Here is a 27476-nt window from a genome sequence, read left to right as displayed (position 1 = left end):
AAATTAGTTAAAAATATAATTAATTTATTTAATTTGTTTTTGGATGGCTAATTGGATTTTTGGGTCTCATTTGGCTCTAAATTGAGATAGGATGAAAGTCGAATCAAGTTGTTGCTCGCTGCACCGTGAGCCGCGGCTTGCAACGCACGCCACAACAGGCAACTTAAATTTTCAGGAATCATCAAAAATGGTCAATTTTGGGGTGGAAAACCTAGAGCACAAAGGAGACAACTTTGAGCACTGCTAGAGCATCAATTTGGAAGGATTTTGAAGATCATTTGAGCCTTCAAACTCTTGGGTAAGTTTTCTACCCTTCTCCTCTATCTTTTCATCTCATTTTCCATGGGATTTGAAAGAGTGAGAATTTGGTCTGATGGGATTAAGCCATGAGTCAATGTTTTAAAAGTTTCCATTGACTCTAAAGGTTTAATTTAGGTTTATTGATTTTGGATATGTGGTAATATGAAGCTACTTTGTTGTTTTAATGGGAGTTAGATCAAGCTTTATCTTGATCATAGGGTGTTAAAGTGTGATAAGTTGAGATATTGAGTTTTATGTTGTGATAGAGTTAGAAGGAGGCTTGAAGGGATGAAGTGAAAAAATTCTAATCTTGACAAATTTATTTGTTGAGAATTTGAGTGAGAAGTGGGAGAATTGGGAGGTTATTATTAGCTAATGGTGCTTGTGTTAACTAAAAATTAACATATAGTACTTGTTGATGTAGATTGTTGTGTGGGAAGACTTACCTTGACACAAGAAAAAATTTAGTACTACAGGTAACCCTTTTAGTAACAAAAGGGTTGAGGTAAGTAGATAATTTGAATTGTTTATTACCTTGTATAAGTTATTCTCAAGATGCTTTTCTATGAGTTGTTGAATATATATGCATAAATTCTTTACAGGTTAACTATTTTAGAAAAAGTGGAGTATTGGTCTGAAAAATTCTATATTTTTGAAGTAAATGGAAAGATTTTGTTATACTTGTTTAAAAAGTTGTTTATGCATGGTCAAGTGGAGATATGTAGTGAAATGTGGCATATTAGAGGGTAGGAGGTCACCCTAGTGGAGATAGTGAAGATTAAGTTCATATGGCATTGCTAGCACCTTGGGAAACCAGGTACAACATTTACTCTCCTTAGTACCCGAAATGGGTGTGGTGTTGGAGACTTACTCTCCTTAGTACCTAAAAGAGTGCGGAGTTGGAGACTATGCTCCTTAGCATCCGTAGTATGTGGTGTTAGAGTAACAACACCCTAATTACTTGTAATAGGGGGAAACAGTAGTCTAGAAGTAGTTTAGGACACCTTGGCCAGGTAGTCCTACCATGGATAGTGAGCTTGGGGACCATACATATGGTTTAGTTCTGTGAAATAGCCTACTGGTTCGGTCGAGAGTATTGGAGGACCGGATGGTTAGGGATCATGCATGCAAATTTGTGGTGATATTATATGATGTGATTGTGTTACTTATTTTAATGCTTGTTTATAACTTGGCTTGTTAATCAATAATGTAGATTATCTTAGTTACTGAGATTTTTATCTCACCCCGTGGATTATCATTTTATAGGTGCTACCAGTGAGACTGAGCCAGGGAGGGAATCAGGCAGGGGTTAGCATATCTACTACACTCTTTGTAAAGCTCGATTTTGGTTTGAGTGGTGTACATAAACTTGTTATATGATATTATATGTTGCCAACTAGGAATGCATATCATTTTGACTGGTTGCACTTGTTTCATACTATGTTGTTTTATATTTTAGCCCAATATGGTATGTGATGTGAATAAGTGAAAATTTTTGTGGTGATGGGCTAAAATACTAATACAAGTGCAAGGAATGTTTTATCTAAGTGTGATAATGTATTGGTAGTATATTATGTGGCAATAGAGGCCAAATAATGCTTGTAGTGCTAATTGTGCATTTTGGCCATATTGGGCAAAATGCCCATTGAGTGGCCAAATTTTGTGTTTCATATGTTTTTGTGTGTTTGATTGGTCACTCAAGTGTATTTTGGTCCATTGGACTTGGTTCAAGCCTCACAATGGGTTAATGGTATTAGTTATGAGTTTTGGGTACTTAGATGGTTGAAAATTTCTTTAAAAAATTGACTTTTGCATCTGAGTATCTAAAATTCTCATATGTTGTTGGATCGTAATGAAACCTATATCATTAGTTAGCTTATTGAATAAGCTTCGCGTGGACACTTAAATCACTCCAATCGGACATCGAATGTGAAAATGGTGCGCGTTCGAAGTTCGTCAGGAAAAGCTATCATAACAGCATTGCTATCATGGACAAGTGCGACACAGCGCATTTTGCGCAAGTTGTGATGCACAGTATAGCAAGAAAAAAAATGGCATTCTGTGCCACAAGCTGCAGTGCACGGACCACGAGCCGCGGCACACGGACCAAAATACTCAAAAATGACATTTTGGGCCTTGTTTTGAAGTGGTTTACTTTCCAAAACTTTTCCATGCCTCCAATGCCTATATAAATCATTAAGTTTGAGCTCAAACTATCAATTTAAAGGGTTTTTATGGGATCCCAAATATTCCTCAATTATTTTTAAAAGATTATTAGTTTTAACCCTTTTATATATAATGTGAGATTAGGAGCAAATCCTTGCTCTTAATTATGATTGGTTGTTGTGATTGTGTGGTGAATTTTGGTAATGTCAAGGTGGACATTACAACAATCAACTCAAGTTGACTCAAGTGACCCGAGAAAAACTTGAATCAACTCACTCAGCCCCAAGGGTTAGGTGAGTTGAGAGAGCTGATATTTGTTTCCTCGCACCTTAAAAAATGCTGACAAAATAAAAAGGAAGAAGAAGAAAAATCAAATATCAAGCATCAACATGGCATAATTATGATTACGATTTCCATTCTTCCTCTTTTGAATCAGATCTATGCATGTTCTCTATGATGTCTATCTTAACATTATCAAAACATATCATACATATCACACCATCATTATCAAGGATTTAATTAATCCCAATGACTTATCACAATAGAAAAAGGGTTGAATAAAATAATTTAAAATTATTGAAAGTCAAGATCCCATTAAAAGCCCTTTTTTAAAACATTGGTTAAATTCAATGTGCTTTTAAAATCAGAGTTTAACACTTTTAGGATAGGCATAAAGACTAAAAAAATAACGTATTACAAAGAAATGGGGCACAATAGTAATTTATTCAAAAAAGGGGCCATGTGTTATGACTAAAGTGTAATGCTCGCCTTGATGTTACCAAAACAATACACTAACACATTGTTGTGATAAGCAGGATTAATTTAAATTCTAAATAAAAGTTATCACAACCCAAGAGTTTAAAAGTAATTACTTTAAAACGTTGGGATCCTAAGAAAACTCCTTTTTCAAAAGTTGTTTGAGCTCAAACTATGATTTAAAATAAATCAAATAAGATAATGGAAGCATGGGAAGCAAATAGCACCTAAAAATAAGTGGAAGAAAACTACAATTTCTCTAGAAATTGGCTCATTTGCCGCAGGACAGGCCACACCTGTCGCTGTGGATGGCACGAAAGGAGGAGCCCCTTATGCAATTGTGTAAACCTACTATATTGCTGTTAGAATAGCACTTTAAAATTTTGAAGCACGTCGTTTCGCCATTTGACGTCCAATTTGAGCGATTCAAGTGTCCACGTGAAGCTCTTCAACCCTTCTAGCTAATGGCATTAGCCTCACACTCAAATACTTATGCATTAGAAAGATGAACACCTAAATTCAAAATGGTCTGTTTTCACCTTAAAACACATTCAAAGGTGTCCAATTTAGACCACCAAATGCCATTAGCTCCGAAATCACACATAACATACATGGCCAATCATATTACACAAATAACCATTCTACTCAAAATAACCACCAAACCCCCAATTCTTAACAATACAAAGGGGTGGATGAAATTCAACATAAATATCATTTTGGTCATTCCAACATATAGTTAACACAATAAATCACTTGTACTAGTATCTTGGTCATTCATACACACTTAATCATAAGCATCATAATTTTAGGTCGAGAAACACACATATTTCACAAAGTTTGATACAAGTGATAGCAAAACATTGTAATAATCCCTAGTTGGCATAACATCATAACATATTCATTACAAAACCCAAAAAGAGGAAAGAGAAAAGCTATACAATGATTCTTTTTACTCTTCGAGCATCCCTTCCTTCCCCTTGCCCCTACCAGAGCCTTCACATGTAAAATATAATCACAAAGTGAGATAAACATCTCAGTAACAAAATAATTCACTACTATTAATTAATATGTATAACAAAAAGTGAGTAAAGCTTATATACTTCAAAAATACTCTTTTAGCATATTCAAACATATCATTTTTGTGAACACAAGTTATTTACCACTAGCATGATCATTCTACCATTCGAGCCTCCATATCATTTCGAATGAAACCATAGACTATTGGATCAAGTGCACATTCATAATGTCCTGAGCTTACCTATAATGGTAGGTTCACTCGGCCAAAGGCGTCCTATTTTACTTTTAGATTATGGTCTCCCCCTATCGCAAACTCATCGGGGTGTCGTTACTCTAAGACTGCATAACTGATGTTAATGAGCATCAATCTCCAACGCCATATCCCACTTGGATACAAAGGAAAAAATCTCCAACATCGTGCCACTCTAGGTACTAAGGAGATACATGTCATATGGACTTTTACTCCTTCATATGGTGAACTCCTACCCCCATCATGATCATGCTCACGCATCATGTATAACACATTCATATCCAATTCTTATTAAATTCACATAAGACTTTCACAATCATTATCATTTGAAAATTGTTTCACATGCACAAAATCATAGTTCGCAATATGCAATGCTTTCAAATCATAAGTAAAAAGTGTACATGTCTACTTACAAACAATTAAGCAATATAATCAAATAGTGTAAATTATTCTGTTATCTCCACCCTTTGTCACAAAAGGGTTATCGTGGTTCAACGTTAGCTCCACACATTCTCTATGTACTATAAGGCTCAAGCACACTTAATCTACACAATTTAGCAATAATTATCAATTATTACCCCAAATAAACCTCAAATTCACTAGGTTTCAAGTATCTAAAACTCTCAAATTTCTTACTAAATGACATTAACCCTTCCAAAATACTCTAAAAATTCTATTTAACATCTAAATATACCAAAATCATCAACCATTATCCACATTATCCCAAAACCTCAAATAGGGTTCATTTAAACCCTAGTCAAAAATTTTAAATCACCATAAAACCCATAAACATAGGGTTAGAAACTTGATTTAACTTTTCAAGACCTTAAATAAGTTAATGGGTTTGGTTTACACTAGAAGAAACTAAAATCATAGCTCCCATTGCCCCAAAATTTAAAAATTTTAGATATGGAAGGGAAAACTTTCCCAACCATAAACAAGCTCCCAAATACTTTTAAATCAATCCCAAGGTCAAGCCCTGGAAGCCTCAGGTTGCTTCTCATCGCTTTCTTGCATTTCCTCTTCTCCCATATCTAATTTTCACACATTCTAGCATGTCTGGTAAAGGTTGATTTTGCACGTGTGCCATGGCACATGGCATAAAATGCTACCTTCATGATTGAAACCTCCTTCTGTCCCATGGCCTGCTCAAAATCCAACAAAGCCCTCTTTTAAGTTTATCCAATGATCCTAAAACTATATTAGTCTCCTATAAACATCATTAATCAAAAATATACTCAAAATTATGATTATACCTTTATAAAAACTTAAAATTCCTAAATTAAAGACTTAGAATGTTACGTAAAGTATCATCCACCATGGTCGATGACACAGGGAGCCAAGGCTCACACTATGCCATACATTGTGTATGTGAGCACCATGCGTCACGATGCAATATGTTGTCATTGCTATCATGGCGTGCAGTATATCGAACTAACTTTTGGCTTATACTATTTGTCTGTCTAACATTCAATTGGAGTAATTCAAATACACACGTGATAGTTACTTAGTTATCTAGTTAATGGCATTAGTTTCACAATAAAATCACAAGCTTGTTTGAAAGTTAGATGCTCGGATGTATAATGGTCACATTTATAAAATTTTCGACATCTAAGGTTTCCAAACTAAAGCCAAATGCCCTTAGTCTTCATTAAGGCTTGAATCAAGTCTAATGGATGGAAAAGTAGCTAATAGAGAAATCATACACATAACAACACAATCCAAGCACAAATTGGTCATATAACCCCATTATAAGTCATTAATAGGGGCAATTTTACCAACATTGGCACTTATCTACCCAAAACATTCAAATATCAAAATAACTTGTTTAATGTCTCTTATCATGTACTTGCATGAGTGATTTGGCCACACAACACAATCTCATCCTAATATATATAGCCCATGACAAATTACAATCATATTAGTCCACTAAATCATGCAAGTACAGCTAAAACAATTATGTGATCCTAGTTGGTAATGTATACATATATATATATATATATACTCAATTACACATAATTAACTAAAAGTCAAAGGGCAATTACAAAGAAGCAAAGCTCTATTCTACTCTTTCCCCTAACTGCATTTCCCCTTACTCCTACTAATGCATCACTTGTAAAATTATAACTATGAGGTGACGAAGAGTCCTAATAACTAAATAAACTGCATTACCTACTAGGAAGTTAAAACATAAATGAGTATGTAAAGTAGAAATACAAAGTATATCAAGATCATGGCACATAACACAACATATAACACAGGTCACAACATGCATGATCTATAGTTCCATTCGAACCTCCTCAACATTGGCAACTAAATCCATAGGCCATTAAAAGAATTGAGCCAAGTCTTTATGACTAGATGATTAACCGAATAGAGAAGGTGATGATGCCTTAGTCATGTCGGCACTTAATTAAATTAAGTTTGACTTAATATAGTGTAGGCTAACCTTAGGTCATTCTTTCTAAGGAACAATTTAGGGGTTATCTTAAGTTGGTTATAGGTATTTAATTACTAATGCTAAAAAGATCTAAAATTAAATGTAAGATTTTTACTCTTAAATGCAAATGAGAAAATGCAATTAATGCAACTAAAACTACTTAGATGCATGCTAATGCTTATGTCCATCACCTAAATTTTATTATACAATGCATAAGTCTTAAATTATGATTGGGAGAGTTTTGTGTCAAGAAAAATGAAATATAAACTAAAGAAATTAATTAACTAACAAAATGGATTAATTAATAAAAAAATTAAGAAAATTTTAATTCAATTCAGGTAAAGGGGATAACTCAGGACTTCACATAGAATTAACTTTCCTAGCTCAATTTAATTAGTTAGACCAAAGAAAAATGATAGAAAGTAAAATTAATAAATTCGATTACCTAATTAAAGTAAAGAAAACTCATAAATACAAAGTCTAACACTTAATCTACTAGAGAACTTAAGTGAACCAAATCTATAACTATGAATAAGCAAATTTAATCCATTAAAACCAATGACAATTACTTCAAAAAAATAAATCTAGAAAATAAATTTAAATTATCTAATCAAACAATTAGATAAATTACCACCTCAATTGAACAATCAAAAGGTCAAAAAAAACAGCCTATATTTGCAACAAACACTATAATGACAATTAAATCAACAATGAGAATTCAATAATTAATTTAATTGCAAAGCAAGGGTATATAAACATAAATTCTAAAAATTCATTCAATACAAATTTAGTCCAAAAATCAATTCAATGCAAGATTCAAAATATTTGCAACCTAAAACTAGATTGTACTTAAGTATTACAACTTAAAATCATTTAAAATTAAATAATTCTAAACTCTTAAATTAAAAAGATAAATGAAAAATTATATCTCAATGATTTTCAAGTACAAATTTTAGGATCTAGCTTCCTTAATCTATACTCTTCCCAAGTATGCCTCTCAAGCTAACTCAAACTCCCACGGATGACGCACTTCCTCCAAACTCAAAATGAGTTAGGCCATGTGAAGAAAGGTGATGCAATGAACATGTGATAGTGACATAGCATGGATTACGATGGAAGATGATGAGGTTCAAAGTGGCACGGTGATTTAGAGATGATGATGTGCATTAATGTGATTATTGATGAAGAAAAGGAGAACATGTGATAGTGATTCAAAGAAGTGTAGGTCTTTAGAATAAAATGGAGAATAATCAATGGATGATTGGGGAAAAGTGATGAAGAAGCTAGATATGGGAGCTATAGTAGAGTGAGTTGTCAAATTTTTTTTGAGATGGTGGTAGTGAGAGAGAGAGAGAGAGAAAGAGGGTTAAGAAAAAAATGATCCAATGATTAGAAGAGTAGGTAGAGAGTTTTGAAAAAATTACAACCATTAAATTAAAAAAGAGCCAACAAACAGATAAAAAGAAAAGTGTAAAAGTTATATAATTTTAGAAAAGTTAGTAAAAAGGACTAAGTTAGAAAGCAAATTAATCCTAGGGACCAAATATTTTTCAAGGACTAAACTAATTATTTTATTCAAAAAAGGATAAAGGGAATTGACTAAAATGCCCTAGGAGAAAAGAAACAGATTGGAGATGATTTTTGGCACACTACTTCTCATTTCTTGTCTTTCTCTTTGATTTATCAACTCTCGCTGTTAGCGTTCTCATTTCTTACGTCTTTCTCTTTGCCCTCAACATTCGACGTTCAACATTGACTCTAGTTCACCTCTGTAAGTCTATCACAAATGATTCACTGCATCTTTTCTCTCTCCTTCCCCACTCGATTTAGGTGACTAATAGTTTTAACTGGCTAAGTAATTACTTAAAGATGTCTCAATGAGTATCGTCATCAAAGTTTGATTTACCAATACAAGCTTTTGGTTCGAGCAACTTATAGAATAAGATGGTCACTAAAGTTTACATTGTGTGAGTGTGATAGGAAATTAGTCGTTTATCCTCAAAATTACACTAAAGCTAACCCTAATGCAATATAGGGCCAACCCTAAGTCATCTCCCAAGGAATGGTTTTAAGTCTAATTAAAAGTTATCTAGTGAAATAAATCAACCAAAGTTTGTAGGAATTTAGTTACCTATCTAATTATCTAAACTAATTACCTAATGTGCAAGTAATTAAAATGCTAGTGAAAGTGAGTGAAATGAACTTCCCTTTTTACAATAACAGAACCCTAGAGATTAGTTGATTTTGGACTCATTATCTTCTCATGATTAGGCTAAGTTTAGCTTCCCTTTCCTCTTGACTAAAGCTGTCATAACTTAAGAAAATTATCCTAAGCCAATTAACCTAATTAGCTAACCTTCCTAGGTCTTAGATTAAAGTCCCTAGTTCAATTAACCAATTGGTGAAGACATTAGCCAAGTGATTCACTCAAAATCCTCTCTTAACAGCCATAGTCAAACACATAAATTGAGCAACCACAAGATTATGTCAAGCTACTCAACAACACAAGCATTAACACCACAAGATTATGTAATATTACCACAAGAAATTCACTAATTGAAAAACACAAGATTATGTGCCAAACAAAGAGTGGCAAAATTCAGTCATGGCTGTCCAAGGAAGAAATTAAATGAAACAATCCTCTCTCTTTACATTAACATCAAATTCAAATTAGAATTTATAAGCTAAGATGATTAAACCCTAGATTAAGGAATCTAACCATCTAGTAAAAAGAGAAGAGGATAGGAAACAAAAGAACTTAGCCAATTTGAAGCTCAAAACTCATCCTCCATCTTCATCTCTCTAGGATTCCATAAAGAAACTTAGCCAATCTTCATCTTCAAGAACCCTAGTGATTGCTTGTGAAGGCCAAACTCCATAGCTCTTTAATGATAGAAATGAGCTTCAATCCTTGTGAAAATGGAAGGGATGGAACGAAAATGAAGAGAGGAGAAGAATGGTATGAGTTTTGTGGAGGTTTGGTGGCTGAAAATGGAGGTTAGGGTACTGGAAAATGAAGAACAAAAGAGAGAAAATGAAGAACACTATGAACAAGAGAAAGAGAATGTGGAAGATGAATGAGATATGTGTTGGATCCCATTTGGGGCTTAAAATGGCGTGCTCCTTGGTGTCTCCCATCAGCTGAAGCTTAATTAAAATAAGAAAAAAGAAATTAAAATGTAAATGGGAGCCTTGTCACACTTGCAAGGTGGCAACTTCCTATTGGTTTGTAGATGATTCCAATGTGTGCCTAATTTCCCATGTGTCATCCACATCATTTTAGCTGATTTAACCCCTCAAAATAATCATAATTCACGTGCAAACCATCAGCCATTGACCTCAAGGAGTGTTGACCTCAATTGCCCAATTGATGCACAAGTCACATGCCACCTATGTCACATAAATCACATAATTCAATTAAATAGCATATGATATAATAAAATCTAATTCATGTCCAGAATTAAATTCATAATTATAAGGGAGAATTTATTAAATTAACCAAGTTTCAGGCTGCACAAAATTATATAAAAATTTCCACACAAAGGCAAACCGAAAACTAGGACAAACTAAGACACTTAAGAAAGTGTTGACTTTTTTATTTAATTACTCCCAAACTAAAATAAATTTTAAAAATATAATTTCACCATTCATCAACTGGACATAAAATGCACTTTGTCAATTTTTCTTGTACATTTTCTCAAAAGTTCATTTTTTGGACCAAAATGCCCCTAGTGCACTGAACCTAGAAACTTAGGCAAAGTTCCAAATCTAATGCAATGTGTGCACTTGAAGGTGATAACTCATTAATAAAATGGTCCTAATTGACAAATAAAAGTGGGTAACAAATGTGTTCTATCAATTCCCCCACACTTAGCTTTTGCACTCCGGGCAAAATCAAGTGAAAAAGGTCCCAAAAGAAACTATAAGACAAAGAAATAAGAGAAAAACATTGTTTCAAGTCACTAAAATACTAGCTCATGAACTTCTACAAATTATCAATCAATGTGGCAATAATTAGGAAAGAATTATGCACATCACAAACAAACCCTTACCAAGAATCAATGTCAAAGAGTAAGCCTCTCTAGGTTAAGTATTTGCTCTCATCACTCATAAGGTATTAAATTTCACTCAAAATTTCTTAGGATAAACCCTACTATAAATTTGTAACCCTTCTACATCTCCATCACTAAATAGCACTTGCAATCAAGAATCAAGTGGACTTTATTAGGTTGTGATATAGGTAATGAAAGGATGTCTAAGAAATGCATGTATATAAAAAAATAGGGTTAGCATCAAAATAATGCTAAATCAAGATATATCCCCTTAATATGCAAAGCATAACCTAACTCAATTGAGTGAACACCTTAACACAATGAGGATGGAAAGAAATGATAAGAAATAATAAAACAAATGGAATGGATGAGTTAGGTAACTTTTTTTTTATCTCTTCTTCTTTTTGTTTCTTTTCTAGCAACTTTATTTCTTTTTTTTTTTACTATATTTTTTTTTTCAAATCTATCTTTTTTTTTTTTTGGTTGCCCCTAACGCTTTGAAAACAATGGAAGTAATGGATGTAATGGTGTAGCAATAAAGGATAAAGAGTAATGGATAGAAAAATAATAATAGGCATCCACTCATTTGATCTAGGACATGTAATGAATATTAAAAAGACATATAAAAGTATAACATGCATTCCTTGGGAAAAAATAGGGTGAATAAATAAATATATATATATATTTTAAGAATCAAACCAAAGGCTCAAAATAGCTAACAAAGGATAATAAATGATAATAGGTTGGCTATTTGGCTTTTGGCTATTTTTTATGAATGCCATCTCTCATCTCCTATCAAACAAGTACGAGATATGTGGTCTTAATTAAGAAGTGAAACAAATTCTAGAGGGTAACATCACTAGGAAATTAATCACACATGAGTGTTTAGCCTCTTCCATGAAAGGGTAATATGCCACTCTAATCTATTAATTCAAGGTAAAAGAATATTCACTTCACACCTATTCAATCCTAAAAATTACCACATCTCAAGAATCAAAATATCCATTTAAGAGCTAGGTAATTAAGTAACCTCAAACAAAACAAAACAAAGTAATTTTTTTTTTTTTTTAATTTTTTTTTTGCAAAACCAAACAAACAAAACAAAATGTTTATTTCTCTCCCCCATACTTAAATCATGCATTGTCCTCAATGTATGTATAGACTAGTGATAAAATAAGGTGAGATCAATAATGAATGCATAACAAAAGTGTGGTGCAGATATTCTCTTTTTTTTTCAAACTAAAACACAAAACAAAGAAGTTAAATAAAGCAAATAAACTCTAATTTTCCTACTAGGTTCATCTCCCCCACACTTGAACTATACCTATCATTAAATATATCAATTAAAGAAAAGTAAAAGCTCAAGGTTGGAGAGATACAACCTTATCATGGTGGTTCAAAAATATGTTGAGAGAAGTCCTCCTCCTTTTAAAGTGATTTGGCATCTTTGTAGACTTGCATAGGTGACCATTGATTTGCATAGTGGAACCCGTGGCTTTATTCAAGAGTTGCAAAACCCCATAGGGAAACACCTTGGTCACTAGATATGGTCCCTCCCACTTAGACTTCAACTTGGCATGCTTATGAATAAACCTTGTTTGGAATAAGAGGACTTGATCTCCTTCTTGAAACTTTTTCCTCAAGATTAGCTTGTCATGAAGGATCCTTGTTTTCTCCTTATAGATCCTAGAAGACTCATAAGCATCCAACCTAAGCTCCTTAAGTTCTTGCATTTGAAGAAATCTCTCCTTAGCCGAAAGATGGAAATCCAAGTTGAGTTTCTTGATGGCCCAATAGGCCTTATGCTCTATCTCCATAGGGAGGTGACAAGCCTTTTCATATACCAATCAAAAAGGAGACATGCCAATGGGAGTCTTATAAGCGGTCCGATAAGCCCACAAAGCATCTTCTAAGTGTAAAGACCAATTCTCTAAGGGACCCATGAAGTCAATGCCCCAAACATCAAAAATCTCACAAAATAAAATGGGTTGTTGAGGCATTTCATGTCTCTTACCCCAACTACTAACCTTTTGACATTTCAAGCATGCTTTACAAAATTCATAAGAGTCTTTAAACAAGCTAGGCCAATACAATCCACAATCTAAAACCTTCCTAGCTGTCTTATTTGAGCTAAAATGACCACCACATGCATGAGAGTGACAAAATTCAAGAACAGAAGGCACATCAACATCATCAACACACCTCCTAATCACTTTATCACTACAAATCTTCCACATCAAAGGTGGTTCCCAAATGTAAAATCTAGACTCTCTTTTCAATTTTTCAATGGCAAAACGTGAAGCACAAGGAGGCAAGACTCCACACTCAATATAGTTAGCAAAAGAGGCATACCATGGAGGCTTAGATGAAATGGCACACAATGCCTCATCAGGAAATGAATCACAAGGAATAGTAGGGTTAGAGTTTACCATAGTAGCTTTTAAATGAGGTAGTCTAGACAAATGATCCGCTACTTGATTGGTAGAACCACTCCTATCCCTTATCTCCACATCAAATTCTTGCATCAAGATCACCCATCGAATCAAGCGAGGCTTAGAATCTATCTTCTTAAACAAGTACCTCACAGCAGCATGGTCAGTGTACACAACAACTTTAGAGTTAAGAAGATATGATCTAAATTTATCAAGTGCAAAAACAATAGCAAACAACTCTTTCTCAGTTGTGGTGTAATTAACCTGAGCTGAATCTAGGGTCCTAGATGCATAAGCAATCACATATGATAACTTGCCCTCTCTTTGACCAAGCATAGCTCCCACAGCAAAATTAGAAGCATCACATGACAACTCAAAAGGCAAAGACCAATTTGGGGCTTTAAGAATGGGAGGGGAAATGAGCATACTTTTCAAAGTGTCAAAACTCCTTTTGCAAGCATCATCAAAAACAAAATCAACATCTTTTTGTAAGAGTTTAGACATAGGCAAAGCAATTTCACTAAACCCCTTTATAAATCTCCTATAAAAGCCTGCATGTCCCAAAAATGATCTCAAATCTTTCAAACAAACAGGATATGGCAAAGAAGCAATCACATCTACTTTGGCCTTATCCACCTCTATGCCATTGGAAGAAATCAAATGGCCTAAAACAATTCCTTTATCTACCATGAAATGGCATTTTTCAAAGTTAAGCACAAGCTTCTTTTCAATGCACCTACCAAGCACTTTATCTAAAGAATGCAAGCATGAATCAAAGGACTCACCATACACAGTAAAATCATCCATAAAGACTTCCATGCAATGTTCAATAAAATCACAAAATATGGACATCATGCATCTTTGAAAAGTACCAGGTGCATTGCAAAGACCAAAAGGCATCCTCCTATAGGCAAATGTACCAAAGGGGCATGTAAAGGTAGTCTTATCTTGGTCACTAGGAGCTATAGGAATCTGAAAATACCCACTAAACCCATCTAGGAAGCAATAATGGGACTTGGAAGCCAATCTCTCAAGCATTTGATCAATAAAAGGCAAAGGAAATGGTCCTTCCTAGTCACATTATTGAGCTTCCTATAGTCTATGCACACTCTCCAAGCATTTTGAACTCTAGTTGGAACAAGCTCTCCTTTCTCATTTTTTACCACAGTAATCCCCCCTTTCTTAGGTACAACTTGGGTTGGAGACACCCACTCACTGTCAGCTATAGGATAGATGATCCCAGCACTAAGTAGCTTAACAACCTCTTTCTTTACCACATCTAAAATCAATGGGTTAAGTCTCCTTTGTGGTTGCCTAATGGGCTTAGCATTGTCCTCAAGAAAAATTTTATGTGTGCACACAATAGGGTCAATACCAGGAATGTCAGCCAAAGTCCAACCAATAGCATGTATGTTCTTTCTCAACACATCAAGTAATGCATTTTCTTCCTCAAGAGATAAAGAGTTAGAAATTATTACCGGAAGCTTCTCATTCTCAATGAGATATGCATACTTGAGATTGGATGGTAAAGGCTTCAACTCCAAGGTAGGTGGCTCTACACAAGAGGGAATGAGCTTCTTCAAGTCTAATTTGGTGGAATATTCCATGGTACTATCTTGTCTTTTAGGCTTCTCACTTGTTTTTGATTTCTCCTCTTCTTTCTTTACAGCCTCCCCCTTTTCTTGCAACTTGTCCTCAAGTGCTTGGACTTGAGCCACGGCCTCGACATGTGAAAGTGTAGAATTTTCCTCCAATAGCTTGGGAATCCTAAGAACATCAAGCTCGAGTGGAGAAAAACTCATAGATTCGGCCTTAATGGCTTTAGTACCTACAACACAAGAAGATATACCCTTCTCAAGCATTTCAAGATCAAGCATAGGAGATATTTTAAACAAATCATGAGAAGAAGTAGTTGCATCATTCAAGCATGCATCAATCTCTAAACAAATAGGACAACTACATCCATCAATACATGTAGTAGTAACAAGAGACAAATCATCATCAACATGTGAGAAAGAATCAAGCATGTGAGACTCACAAGCATCATGAAGCAATAACTCAATGGAACTTACACCTAACAAAGAATAATCCTCAAAAGGATGTTTCATTGCTTCATATATATTAAAAATAACATGATCCTCTCCACATTTCAAAATCAAACTACCTTTTTCCATGTCAATCAATGTACGGGCAGTCCTCATAAATGGCCTTCCTAAAATCAAAATATCATCCCCACTCCCTTCTTTTGACATATCAAGCACATAGAAATCCACAGGAAATAATAGACCTTTAACACAAACCAATAAGTCTTCTACTACTCCATGTGGTCTTCTAACACTTCTATCCGCTAATTGGCATATCATAGGTGTCTTATGCATGCAATCAAGACTCAAGGCATGATAAATTGAAAGAGGCATAACATTAATGGCTGCACCTAAGTCTATCAATGCATGAGAAAAATGTGTGTTGCCAATCTTGCATGGAATTGTGAAGCAACCGGGGTCCTCACATTTTATAGGGAGATGAGGCTTCATGATAGCACTCACAGATGAGGGTAATTGTACCCTTGCATTAGGCCTAAATTTTCTTTTATTTGTACAACAATCTTTCAAAAATTTAGCATACTTAGGAAAGTTCTTAACTACATCCATCAAGGGTATATTAACATGAATCTTATGGAAGAAATCATATACCTCTTGATCAAATTATCCCTTCACTTGCTTAGGGACCACTTGTGCTTATGGAAAAGGAAGCTCCTTTATAATCTCTTGACTTTGCCTTCCTTCTTCCTTTCTTCAACTCTCCTTTCTTGTTTCACTTTGCTCGGCCTCTCCCTTTTTTCCTTACTAAACAACTCGGCCATAGTCCCCTTTTCCACCTTAGATGGTGGTTGCTCATATATGATCTCCTCAATGCTTTCATCCTCATCATCTCTACAAAAAGATGCATCATTAGGAGCAAAAGAAGAACTAGAAACATTAACATCAATTGAAGAATTTAAATAGGGCTTCTCGGCCTTCCCTTGTCTTTTGTTTTCTTGCACTCTTTCTCCCAACTCCTTGCCACTCCTTAATGTGATAGCATTAAGATTAGCTTTAGGATTAGTAATGGTGTTGGATGGTAATATAGAGGCTTGAGCATTGGCTGCACTTAATTGGTTAGCAAGTATATTCATTTGAGAAGTAAGGGTATCAATTTTAGAGTTCATGTTCTCATACTTGTTACCCATACTCTCTACCTTGTTCCCTAAGCCATCATACATGTTTTTATACAAAGAGTTCATTTCAATCAACTGCTTACGTAACACATTCACATCATTAAAAGAGTTTGAATTAGAAGAACTCTCAATTGGAACAAGTCTCCTATCACTATAAGAATTAGATGAAGGTGCAAGAGAATTACCACTTGGATTGTAGCTTTGAGAAGAGCTACCTTGAGACAAATGAGGTAGAGGGTCACGGCCAAAGGTGTTTTGATAGGATCCTCTTTGTTGATTGTCTTGTAAAGCCACATTTGGATTTGAATAGGAGAAATTAGGATGGTCTCTCCATGAAGGGTTGTAAGTATTAGAATAAGCTCCTTGCCCTTGCCTCCCACCATAAGATTATTTTCCATTGTAGATAGCATTTACTTGTTCAAACTTAATAGGACAACTGCTTTCTACATGCATAGGTGAGTCACAAAAAGTACAAGAATAAGGGACAAGTGCTTGAGAAGTACTTACATTGCTCACTTGAGATATTTGTGGAGCCAACATTCTCCCAATCTTGGCAGCTAGCAAGTCCACATATGAATCATTAAGAATTGAAGAACCTACCATATTCACATTTCTCTTTTCCCTTGTAGAGTATTGAGCACCACTTGAAGCCATCTTGTCAATTAGTTCCCAAGCCTTTAAGGAAGTGAGGTCAATTAAGCATCCCCCACTAGCGGCATCAATGTTAACTTTGTCTCTTGGAATCAAGCCCTCATAGAAATATTGGACTAAATTCTCACTAGAAATTTGATGGTGTGGGCATTTAGCCAAAAGGCCTTGGAATCTAGTCCAATACTCATAGAGACTCTCATCCTCTCCTTGTTGGACCCCATAGATTTGCTTCCTCAAATTGGTGACCTTGGAATTTGGAAAGAATTTATCTAAGAAGAGTCTTCTTAGCTCGGTCCATATGCTTACTTTCACATAAGAAGGGTAGTTGAAATACCACTCCTTTGCTAAACCTTCAGGAGAAAATACAAAAGCCTTAGCTTGAACATCATCAACATTTACATGCAAAGGCTTCATAGTATCACAAACCAATAGGAGAGTATGCAAAAACCTATGGCAATCCTCTCCTGGTAACCCATAAAATTTAGGCAATACATTAATCAAAGAGGATTTAATTTCAAATTGAACATTAGTAGGAGGAACATATAAGCTATAAGGATTATCATGCTAATTAGGTTGAGTTAATTGCCTAATGCTCCTCTCCTCTCTAGGGTTATGCAAGCCTTCAAATTCATTATTAACATGGCCATCATCATGCAAATTCTCATTCCCATTCCCATGGCCCTCATTATGCACATGCTCATGTCCTAAGATACCTTCCATTGTTGAATTACAAACCAAACAAGAATCAAGAATAGGTTGTGATCTTCTCAATCTAGAAATAGTCCTTTCAATTTCTGGATCTAATTCAACAAAAGAGGTATGTTTTCTTCGGGTCATGCACTAATCAAGCTCAAGAAAATTAAGAACAAAGAACAAGCTAAACTAAAATGCAAATCAACACGAAACAATTCAAAACACACAAAAGCAAGAGAAATATTTTTTTTCTTTTTTTTAATATACTCAATAGCAACAAAATGAAAAAAAAATAACACCAAACAAGTAGAAAGAGAGTTAGAAATGCTCAATCAAGAAGCTTTGGCAATTCTGGAATTCGCACAGTAGGCTCTCTGGAGACAGTGAACTTGTGAATTTTCTAGCAGCAAATCCACATGATAAATTCCCCTGAAAATTTTATGAGAAACACAAGAGATATACAGGAAAATTATAAAAAACTTTCAGATTAAAAATCCTTCCCAATCGTTCCCAGAATTTTTCACAAGTTGGTCCTCAGGTCTGGAGAAATAGGATTTCGTCCAGAAGACCTTCAAAGCTTCTAACAAACTTTCAAATAGGAAAATGGAAAAATTGAAGAAAATCCTAAACACAAGAAACAAATATAAGATAGTGATAATAAAAATGAAACCGGAATAAATCAATTTGAATACACAAAGAGGTAGATATGCTAACTCAAAATTGAAACAGGGTTTTGGGAATCCTCTGTAATGACTCCCTGGACCTTGTTAGTTTGTAAAATTCCCACAGGACACTTCCTACGTCCAAAATTAACCAAACCAATTTTAAAGTGAAGCTAAGATATATAGCTTTCAATGAAATAAATTCCACAAGTTCAAATTCCCTCAGACTCATTCCCAGTTAATTTTTAATTTCAGACAGAGACACTAGAAACAGAGTATTTTCAGCTCTACACCAAACCAACGAAAATTGCACTAAATTTTTTTTTTCAAAACAGAATAAAAACACTCAAAACACACAAAAAACACTAAACAAAACACAAAACACAAATTTTTATAATTTTTCAAAAAATTTTCCAGGAACACTAAAAATGTAAATTAAGTACTAAACAACCTTAGAATTAAACTTAAACCATTCCCTGGCAATGGCGCCAAAATTTTGATAGGAAATTAGTCGCTTATCCTCAAAATTACACTAAAGCTAACCCTAATGCAATATAGGGCCAACCCTAGGTCATCTCCCAAGGAATGGTTTTAAGTCTAATTGAAAGTTATCTAGTGAAATAAATCAACCAAAGTTTGTAGGAATTTAGTTACCTAGTTAATTATCTAAACTAATTACCTAATGTGCAAGTAATTAAAATGCTAGTGAAAGTGAGTAAAATGAACTTCCCTTTTTACAATAATGGAACCCTAGAGATTAGTTGATTTTGGACTCATTATCTTCTCATGATGAGGCTAAGTTTAGCTTCCCTTTCCTCTTGACTAAAGCTGTCATGACTTAAGAAAATTATCCTAAGCCAATTAACCTAATTAGCTAACCTCCCTAGGTCTTAGATTAAAGTCCCTAGTTCAATTAACCAATTGGTGAAGACATTAGCCAAGTGATTCACTCAAAATCCTCTCTCAACAGCCATGGTCAAACACATAAATTGAGCAACCACAAGATTATGTCAAGCTACTCAACAACACAAGCATTAACACCACAAGATTATGCAATATTAACACAAGAAATTCACTAATTGAAAAACACAAGATTATGTGCCAAACAAAGAGTGGCAAAATTCAGTCATGGCTGTCCAAGGAAGAAATTAAATGAAACAATCCTCTCTCTTTACATCAACATCAAATTCAAATTAGAATTTATAAGCTAAGATGATTAAACCCTAGATTAAGGAATCTAACGATCTAGTAAAAAGAGAAGAGGATAGGAAACAAAATAACTTAGCCAATTTGAAGCTCAAGACTCATCCTCCATCTTCATCTCTCTAGGATTTCACAAAGAAACTTAGCCAATCTTCATCTTCAAGAACCCTAGTGATTGCTTGTGAAGGCCAAACTCCATAGCTCTTGAATGATGGAAATGAGCTTCAATCCTTGTGAAAATGGAAGGGATGGAACAAAAATGAAGAGAGGAGAAGAATGGTATGAGTTTTGTGGAGGTTTGGTGGCTGAAAATGGAGGTTAGGGTGCTGGAAAATGAAGAACAAAAGAGAGAAAATGAAGAACACTATGAACAAGAGAGAGAGAGTGTGGAAGATGAATGAGATATATGTTGGATCCCATTTGGGGCTTAAAATGGCGTGCTCCTTGGTGTCTCCCATCAGCTGAAGCTTAATTAAAATAAGGAAAAAGAAATTAAAATGTAAATGGGAGCCTTGTCACACTTGCAAGGTGGCAACTTCCTATTGATTTGTAGATGATTCCAATGTGTGCCTAATTTTTCATGTGTCATCCACATCATTTTAGCTGATTTAACCCCTCAAAATAATCATAATTCACGTGCAAACCATCAGCCATTGACCTCAAGGAGTGCTAACCTCAATTGCCTAATTGATGCACAAGTCACATGCCACCTATGTCACATAAATCACATAATTCAATTAAATAGCATATGATATAATAAAATCTAATTCATGTCCAGAATTAAATTCATAATTAGAAGGGAGAATTTATTAAATTAACCAAGTTTTAGGCTGCACAAAATTATATAAAAATTTTCACACAAAGACAAACCGAAAACTAGGACAAACTAAGACACTTAAGAAAGTGTTGATTTTTTTATTTAATTACTCCCAAACTAAAATGAATTTTAAAAATATAATTTCACCATTCATCAACTGGACATAAAATGCACTTTTTTAATTTTTCTTGTACATTTTCTCAAAAGTTCATTTTTTAGACCAAAATGCCCCTAGTGTACTGAACCTAGAAACTTAGACAAAGTTCCAAATCTAATGCAATGTGTGCACTTGAATGTGATAACTCATTAATAAAATGGTCCTAATTGACAAATAAAAGTGGGTAACAAATGTGTTCTATCAGAGTGATTCTTCCTCTTTTCTATTTCTTTCTTTTTTGTGTATTCATTCTAATTGAGTGCCATCAACTGATTAGAAGGGCACCAAAATTTCATTTCATTTTCTTGTTTTCCCAATTTTTTTGGCTGCATTTCCATACAGTTCATAGATTTTCTTATGGATTCTAGGGTTTTCTAGTTTCTCCATCAATTTCATTAGCAAAATGATTGATTAGAGGATCACTCTTATTAACTAGTTGTGGAGTAACTGTCCCTTCTTGCTTTAGTACTATGTTTTCATTCTAGATATCAATGATGATGTGTTGAGAATTGAACGTAGATTTTCTTGGATAGCACAATTCCAAGTATATGAATTAGGATATAGGTTTTTCTTGTAGTAAGCTTTTTCTGCACTGCATTTCTTCAAATTGAAGGATTTTTCTAGAAGAAAGTGATAAAACACATTTGTTACAACTTATCTATGCCAATTAGAACCTTTTATTAATTTTTTATCACCTCAAAGTGTACTTATTGTATTAGATTTGGAAAATTACCTAAGTTTTTAGGTTTAGTGCACTAAGGGTATTTTGATCTAAAAAATGAACTTTTGAAAAAATGTACAAGAAAAATTTAAAAAGTACATTTTATGTCTATTTCATTAGTGGTGAAATTCATTTTAGTTTGGAAGTGATTAAATAAAAAGTCAACACTTTCTTAAATGTCATAGTTTGACCTAGTTTTTGATTTGCCTTTGTGTGAAAATTTTTATATAATTTTGTGTAGTCTAGAGCTTGGTTAATTTAATAAATTCTATATTCTAAATTATGAATTTAATTGTGGACATTAATTAGATTTTATTATGTCACATGTTATTTAATTGAATTATGTGATTTATATGATATAGATGGCATGTGACTTGAGCATCAATTGGGCAAGTGAAGTCAACACTCTTTAAGGTCAATGGATGATGTTTGGGAAGTGATTTTTGCCATTTTTAGGGGATTAAATTAGCTTGAAATGTGGATGACACATGGAAAATTAGGCACACATTAGAATAATCTACAAACCAATAGGAAGGTTCCACCTACAAGTGTGACAAGGCTCCCATTTCCTTTTTATTTTCTTTTCCTATTTTTAATTAAGCTTCAGCTAAGGGGAAACAAGTTTTGCATGCCATTTACCTTCAATTTCAAATTCATTCATCATCTCATTCATCTCTTACATTTTCTCTATCTTGTTTATCTTGTTCTTCATTTTCTCTTCCTTTTCTCTACACCAAAATCACGTTGAGCACCCATATCTCTCAATTTTTATCATCAAATTCACTTAAATCTTCCACCATTCTCTTCCCCTAGCATGGCTGACCATATCTCTACCATCTAGAAGAAGAATTGAAGCTCAAATCATCAAGTTCATAGAGCAAGGTGCCATGGCCATCATGTGTTTTAGAGAAAGCAAGAAGTTCTTGATGTTTTCTAGCTAGATTCTTCATGAAATCTAAGGGTAGAATTGATGGAAGAGGACTTTGAAGTCTTCACTTGGCTAAGCTCAATTATTTCTTCATCTTGTTTCAATTTCTTTTGAATACTATGTATAAGGTTGCTTGTAGTTTAATTTGACTTTAGTTTCATAGTTTGTGATAATTAGTTGCATTAGAACATGATTCTTGATTTAATTTTCATTCCCTTAGCATTCTGAAAGTTCAGCCACTTGTATGAATTTCATGACAATGTGATTTTTCAAGTGATTCTTAGTCTTGCATTAACCTTGCATTTGTTATGTTTGGTAAATGTTTAATTAAATGATTGAGTTGCATAATTTTGTGCTTGAGTTACCTATGAACCATGGCTATTGGGAAATGAAATTTAAGTAGACACTTGGTTAATTTTAAAGCTAAGCTAATGAGACAACTTAAGGGCTTGTTATAAGCACTTAGAAAATTGAATTAGTGAATCTAAGTTGCTTGAGATAGTTATCTTAAGTAAATACTTTTTTCAACCAAGGAAGAAAGGTTGAGTGAGTTGCCATAATCAATTAGAGACTAAGATTTTTCTATTAACAATATCCTAGGGTTCCTACCTTAATAGGAAAGCCAACCCCCACATTCTTAGGTTTAGTTTTCACTTAATTTCCTTAGGTAATTAGTTAACAAATCTCAATCAATGGTTAATCTATTCAACTAGTTTACTTGAGTTAGAGTTAGAACCTCCTTATTGAGAGAAGACGTAGGGTTGACCTAAGTACTATATTTAGGTTAGCTTTAGTTAATTTTGAGGGTTGAACAACTAGACCTATCAAAAAGTCAATTATGATGTCCTATTGTTCCTTGTCATCTTTTTCTATGCTGTTTGGATCCGATAGGGCTATCTATTGATACAGAACAAGTCTCGAAATTGTAGCATATTTTTTCAGACTAAAATTTTAGTTTAAAAGCATATCAATGTACTCACTGCTTCATATGGTTTCTTCATTTTATTTTCCTTTTTTTGCTAGGCTGGTGTAGGAGGGGAGAGAAAAGAAAAGTACTTATTGAGAACACAACTTCTAAATATACTATCATGAGAAGTATGTGTGTGCAGAGGAATTTGTTGAGTTTCTTAATTCTCTATTTATTATCTTTTAGTCACCAAAGTAGTCAAATGATTGACGTTAATGTTGGATAGGGAGGCATAGTGAAAGGTTAAAATTTTAAACTCCCTGTCCTAATATGGACTGAATGAACTCATTTAAGTCAAGGTGGATAGAAGAGTTACCTTTTTTAATTCTTTGAGGTTGGCGCACATTTGGATCTTAGGAGCTGACAACATAGATCTGCTCCCTCTACCAATATCCACATGAACAGCTCTCTAACTCGAACAATGTACTACAGCTCTCAGCGTCTGTTCTTCCTTGAACATTAATTTTCCTTTCTATAAGGTGTTTCGTGGCTGTTAGAGTGTTTTTGCTGTCAAAACTTTTCTAACTCTCTCTCTTTTCATAAGGACGTCCCTATCTATATATAGTATATAGATAAGGGTTTTTGTCTTCCACTTAAAAGCTCACGAAAATTTAATTAAATTTATCTCATAAATTTAATTCATAATATCATATCTAATTCAAATTTATCGTATAAATTCAAATTATAAAAATGACATGATATTCTCACTTATCATGTTAGTTATTAAATTTAATTTATCATATAAAATTAAATTTAAAACTAATATAAGATAATATAATATAATATATATCACGTATACATTTATATATACATATATATTTCGAGAATATATATATATTATATTATATTATCTATATTTAATTTTATATATCATATACATATATCATATATATATATTTGATATATATATACACATATATGAATATATATATATATATTTCAAAATATATCTATATATATATATAAAATTCATTCACCCTATATTACATTCATTGAATTTAGACATATTTCAGATTCAACGAACTTGGACAATATAGCTTGAGTTGGGCTGTTCTTGTGTGCGACCCTGTAGGCACATATGAAATTGGTAGTGGGCTAATTATGCTATTAACTCATAAGTTACAAGTGGCCTCTAGCAAGACATTGAAACTACCCAATTCACATGAGGATCAATGATCCAATATAACCTATTATACAACTATATCACATCCTTTTTGTTACGTGTTATTTCAGTCAAGTATGAGATATGAAATTGTCATTCTCCTTTACTTGACTATTGCTTTCTCGATCTCTGAGTAGACTGATAGTAGCAATGGAAAAACCCTTTCCATTATTGTATAGCTATATATTTTCTTAGTCTTACTCATCGAGAGGCCCAGTAATATCTCTCACTTCATGTGAGGGTCAAATTCCATCTTGATAACTCATATTCCTTTACATGAATATCACTAAACTCAATCATTGCTTTTATGATCACTCGGTCAAAGTTCAGTGGTCATCATGTAGGAATCCATGATGATCTCAGGTCAAAGGGCTTAGTGATCTAGTTACATATAAGATAAGCTTATGACTTGTACCATGCAGCTTTCTCATAATGGGTCGGTCTATTACCTTGTACTCTTTCAAGTGCCTATGACTTTAATTTGTATCTCTATAATTAATCAAAGTCATACCAGTCTTGTTTCATCTATGATCCTTCAAAGATAACCAACCAGGGATATTTAGAACAATCACTATAGTTTGTCCAGGGATACAGTTATCATATTAAACATGTAATTGTTATGATAACAAAAGAAAAATTCATTAAATAATAATGTGCATAGTACAATGATTGGCCCTAAGGCACAATTTCCAACAGTTAATTATTCAACCAAGTATCATAATCTATTAGAATCTCTTGAGAGACCTTCCTTACAGAACTTAACAGGTGCCTGAAATACTGCCTAAAGAGGTACTTGGGAAGATAGGAGCACCTCCAAAGAGTGACGTGCTAGTTATTACCCCTAATCAGCCAGCTGAGGCAAATGGGTTGTTGCTTAGTTTTCTCGCAAGATTTAGATTGATGGTTGCTCAATTCAAAGGCTTCTTAGATGCAACTGGAGGCTTATGACATATAGAGGCTCTTGCTAGAAAACCTATTGGAATTTGCTACAACATAGGATCTTAAGGTGGTGGACAAGAAACTACCCCGTGAGTTATGTGATCTCTTACTTGCAAATAAGATAAGATCAACAAAACATAGCTAGTTAAAGCGAATTATAACAATATAAAACATGTATTACTCAAAACTAATGAAAGCCTGGGAACACTTGATCACTAATCTAGTAGTTCTAAATTTCTTTAGATTGACATCCATTACTCAACTTGTTCATTATAGGATGATTTTTGTGTCGATTGGGTAAACATTCGATGCTGGCATGTTTGAGATAGAGGAGGTGAAAGGTGGATCTCCATATGGCACAGGACCATTTACTAGGGATGGCTTAAGATAGCCTTCTAAATTGGAATTGGCTCAAGCTTTCCATCAGGGCAAGTACTTTGCTAGCATTACTAAGAGGCTCAAGGGATCTTTTTCATCCGAATGACTTTTTTAGTTCTTATTTACATACTCTACCTTATGTTTCAATTACTTATAGTGAAATAGAATAAGATGCTATCTAGGATTAAAAAAACAAGAGTGAGAACACAAAGATGATGTTTTTGTTGAAAGCAATTGTTGTCACAGTGTAATTTATAATACAGTACTTTACTACTAATAACAAGAATTTGCTTGCTCTATAGTTTGAGTGGCTTAATGGGCTTTTTTATTTTGCATTATACTAGAATTTCTAATCAAAGTGCTTCATCATGGGCATCTTTAAGATCATAAGTTGCTTAATGGCTATCAAAATCAATTTACCTCACTATGTTACTTATTTTGGTTGCCTTAGATTTAGTTGAAAGCTATCCAACATGGCATTTATAACTCAATCTAAAATTTAAGAAAAATGTTTCATGCCATTGATTTTTGCTTCATTGATTTATGGATGCAAGGTGTAACATTTGAAAACTTCAAATCTAGAAAAATTAATTAATTAAGGGATAAATGAGTTAAAAATATGATTAATTTATTTAATTATGTTTTTGGATTGTTAATTGGATTTTTGGGTCACATTTGGCTCTAAATTGAGTTAGGATGAAATTCGAATCAAGTCAGGAGGCATCGGGGGGAGCAAAATCAACTTATTGCTTGCTGTGTCATAAACCATGGCTTGTGTGGTATGCGTTGCGGCGCACAGAATAGCAGACAACTTAAAAGTTCAAAAATCATCAAAAATTGACAAATTTTAAGGTGGACACCCTAGAACACGAAAGGGGCAACCTTGGGCACTGCTAGGGCATCAATTTGGGAGCATTTTGAAGACAAATTGAGCCTTAAAACTCTTGAGTAATTTTTCTACCCTTCTCCTTTACCTTTTCATCTTATTTTCCATGGGATTTGGAAGAGAGAGAATTTGGTCTGATTAGATTAAGTCATGAGTCAATGGTTTGAAGGTTTCTATTGACTTTAAAAATTTAATTTAGGTTTATTGGTCTTGGATATGTGGTAATATGAACCTACTTTGTTGTTTAGTGAAAGTTGGATCAAGCCTTAACTTGATCATGGAGTTTTGAAGTGTGATAAGTTGAGATATTGAGTTTTATGTTGTGATAGAGTTAGAAGGAGACTTGAAGGGATGGTGTGAACAAATTTTAATCTTAACAAGTCTCTTTGTTAAGAATATAAGTGAGAAATGGGAGAATTGGGAGGTTATTATTAGCTAATGGTGCTTGTGTTAATTGAAAATTAAAATGTAGTACTTGTTGATGTAGATGTGGTATGAAAAGACTTACCTTGACACAAGAAGAAATTTAGTACCACGGGTAACTCTTTTAGTAACAAAAGGGTTGAGATAACTAGATAATTTGCATTATTTATTACCTTGTACAAGTTATTCTCAAGTTGTTTTTCTATGATTTGTTGAGTATATATGTATAAATTCTTTAAAGGTTAACTATTTTAGAAAA

The 27476-nt window shown here is 33.8% G+C and overlaps 1 non-coding gene and 1 pseudogene across 1 annotated transcript; both read left to right on the top strand.

Moving 5' to 3' along the window:
- The first annotated feature begins 2288 nt into the window (after positions 1–2288).
- LOC129305441 (probable NAD(P)H dehydrogenase (quinone) FQR1-like 1) lies at positions 2289–26014 on the top strand (annotated as a pseudogene).
- LOC129307568 (small nucleolar RNA R71) lies at positions 17415–17521 on the top strand. The gene has a single exon (XR_008592456.1). It is a non-coding gene; the product is annotated as a small nucleolar RNA R71 (small nucleolar RNA).
- Positions 26015–27476: the final 1462 nt, after the last annotated feature.

Source organism: Prosopis cineraria, unplaced genomic scaffold (genome assembly GCF_029017545.1).
Source record: "Prosopis cineraria cultivar Desert tree isolate PC_DT_omini unplaced genomic scaffold, ASM2901754v1 PC3, whole genome shotgun sequence".
In the NCBI taxonomy this organism is placed as follows: domain Eukaryota; kingdom Viridiplantae; phylum Streptophyta; class Magnoliopsida; order Fabales; family Fabaceae; genus Prosopis; species Prosopis cineraria.
The sequence above is the reverse complement of the archived record's forward strand: the minus strand, read 5'-3'. Positions and strand labels throughout refer to the sequence as shown.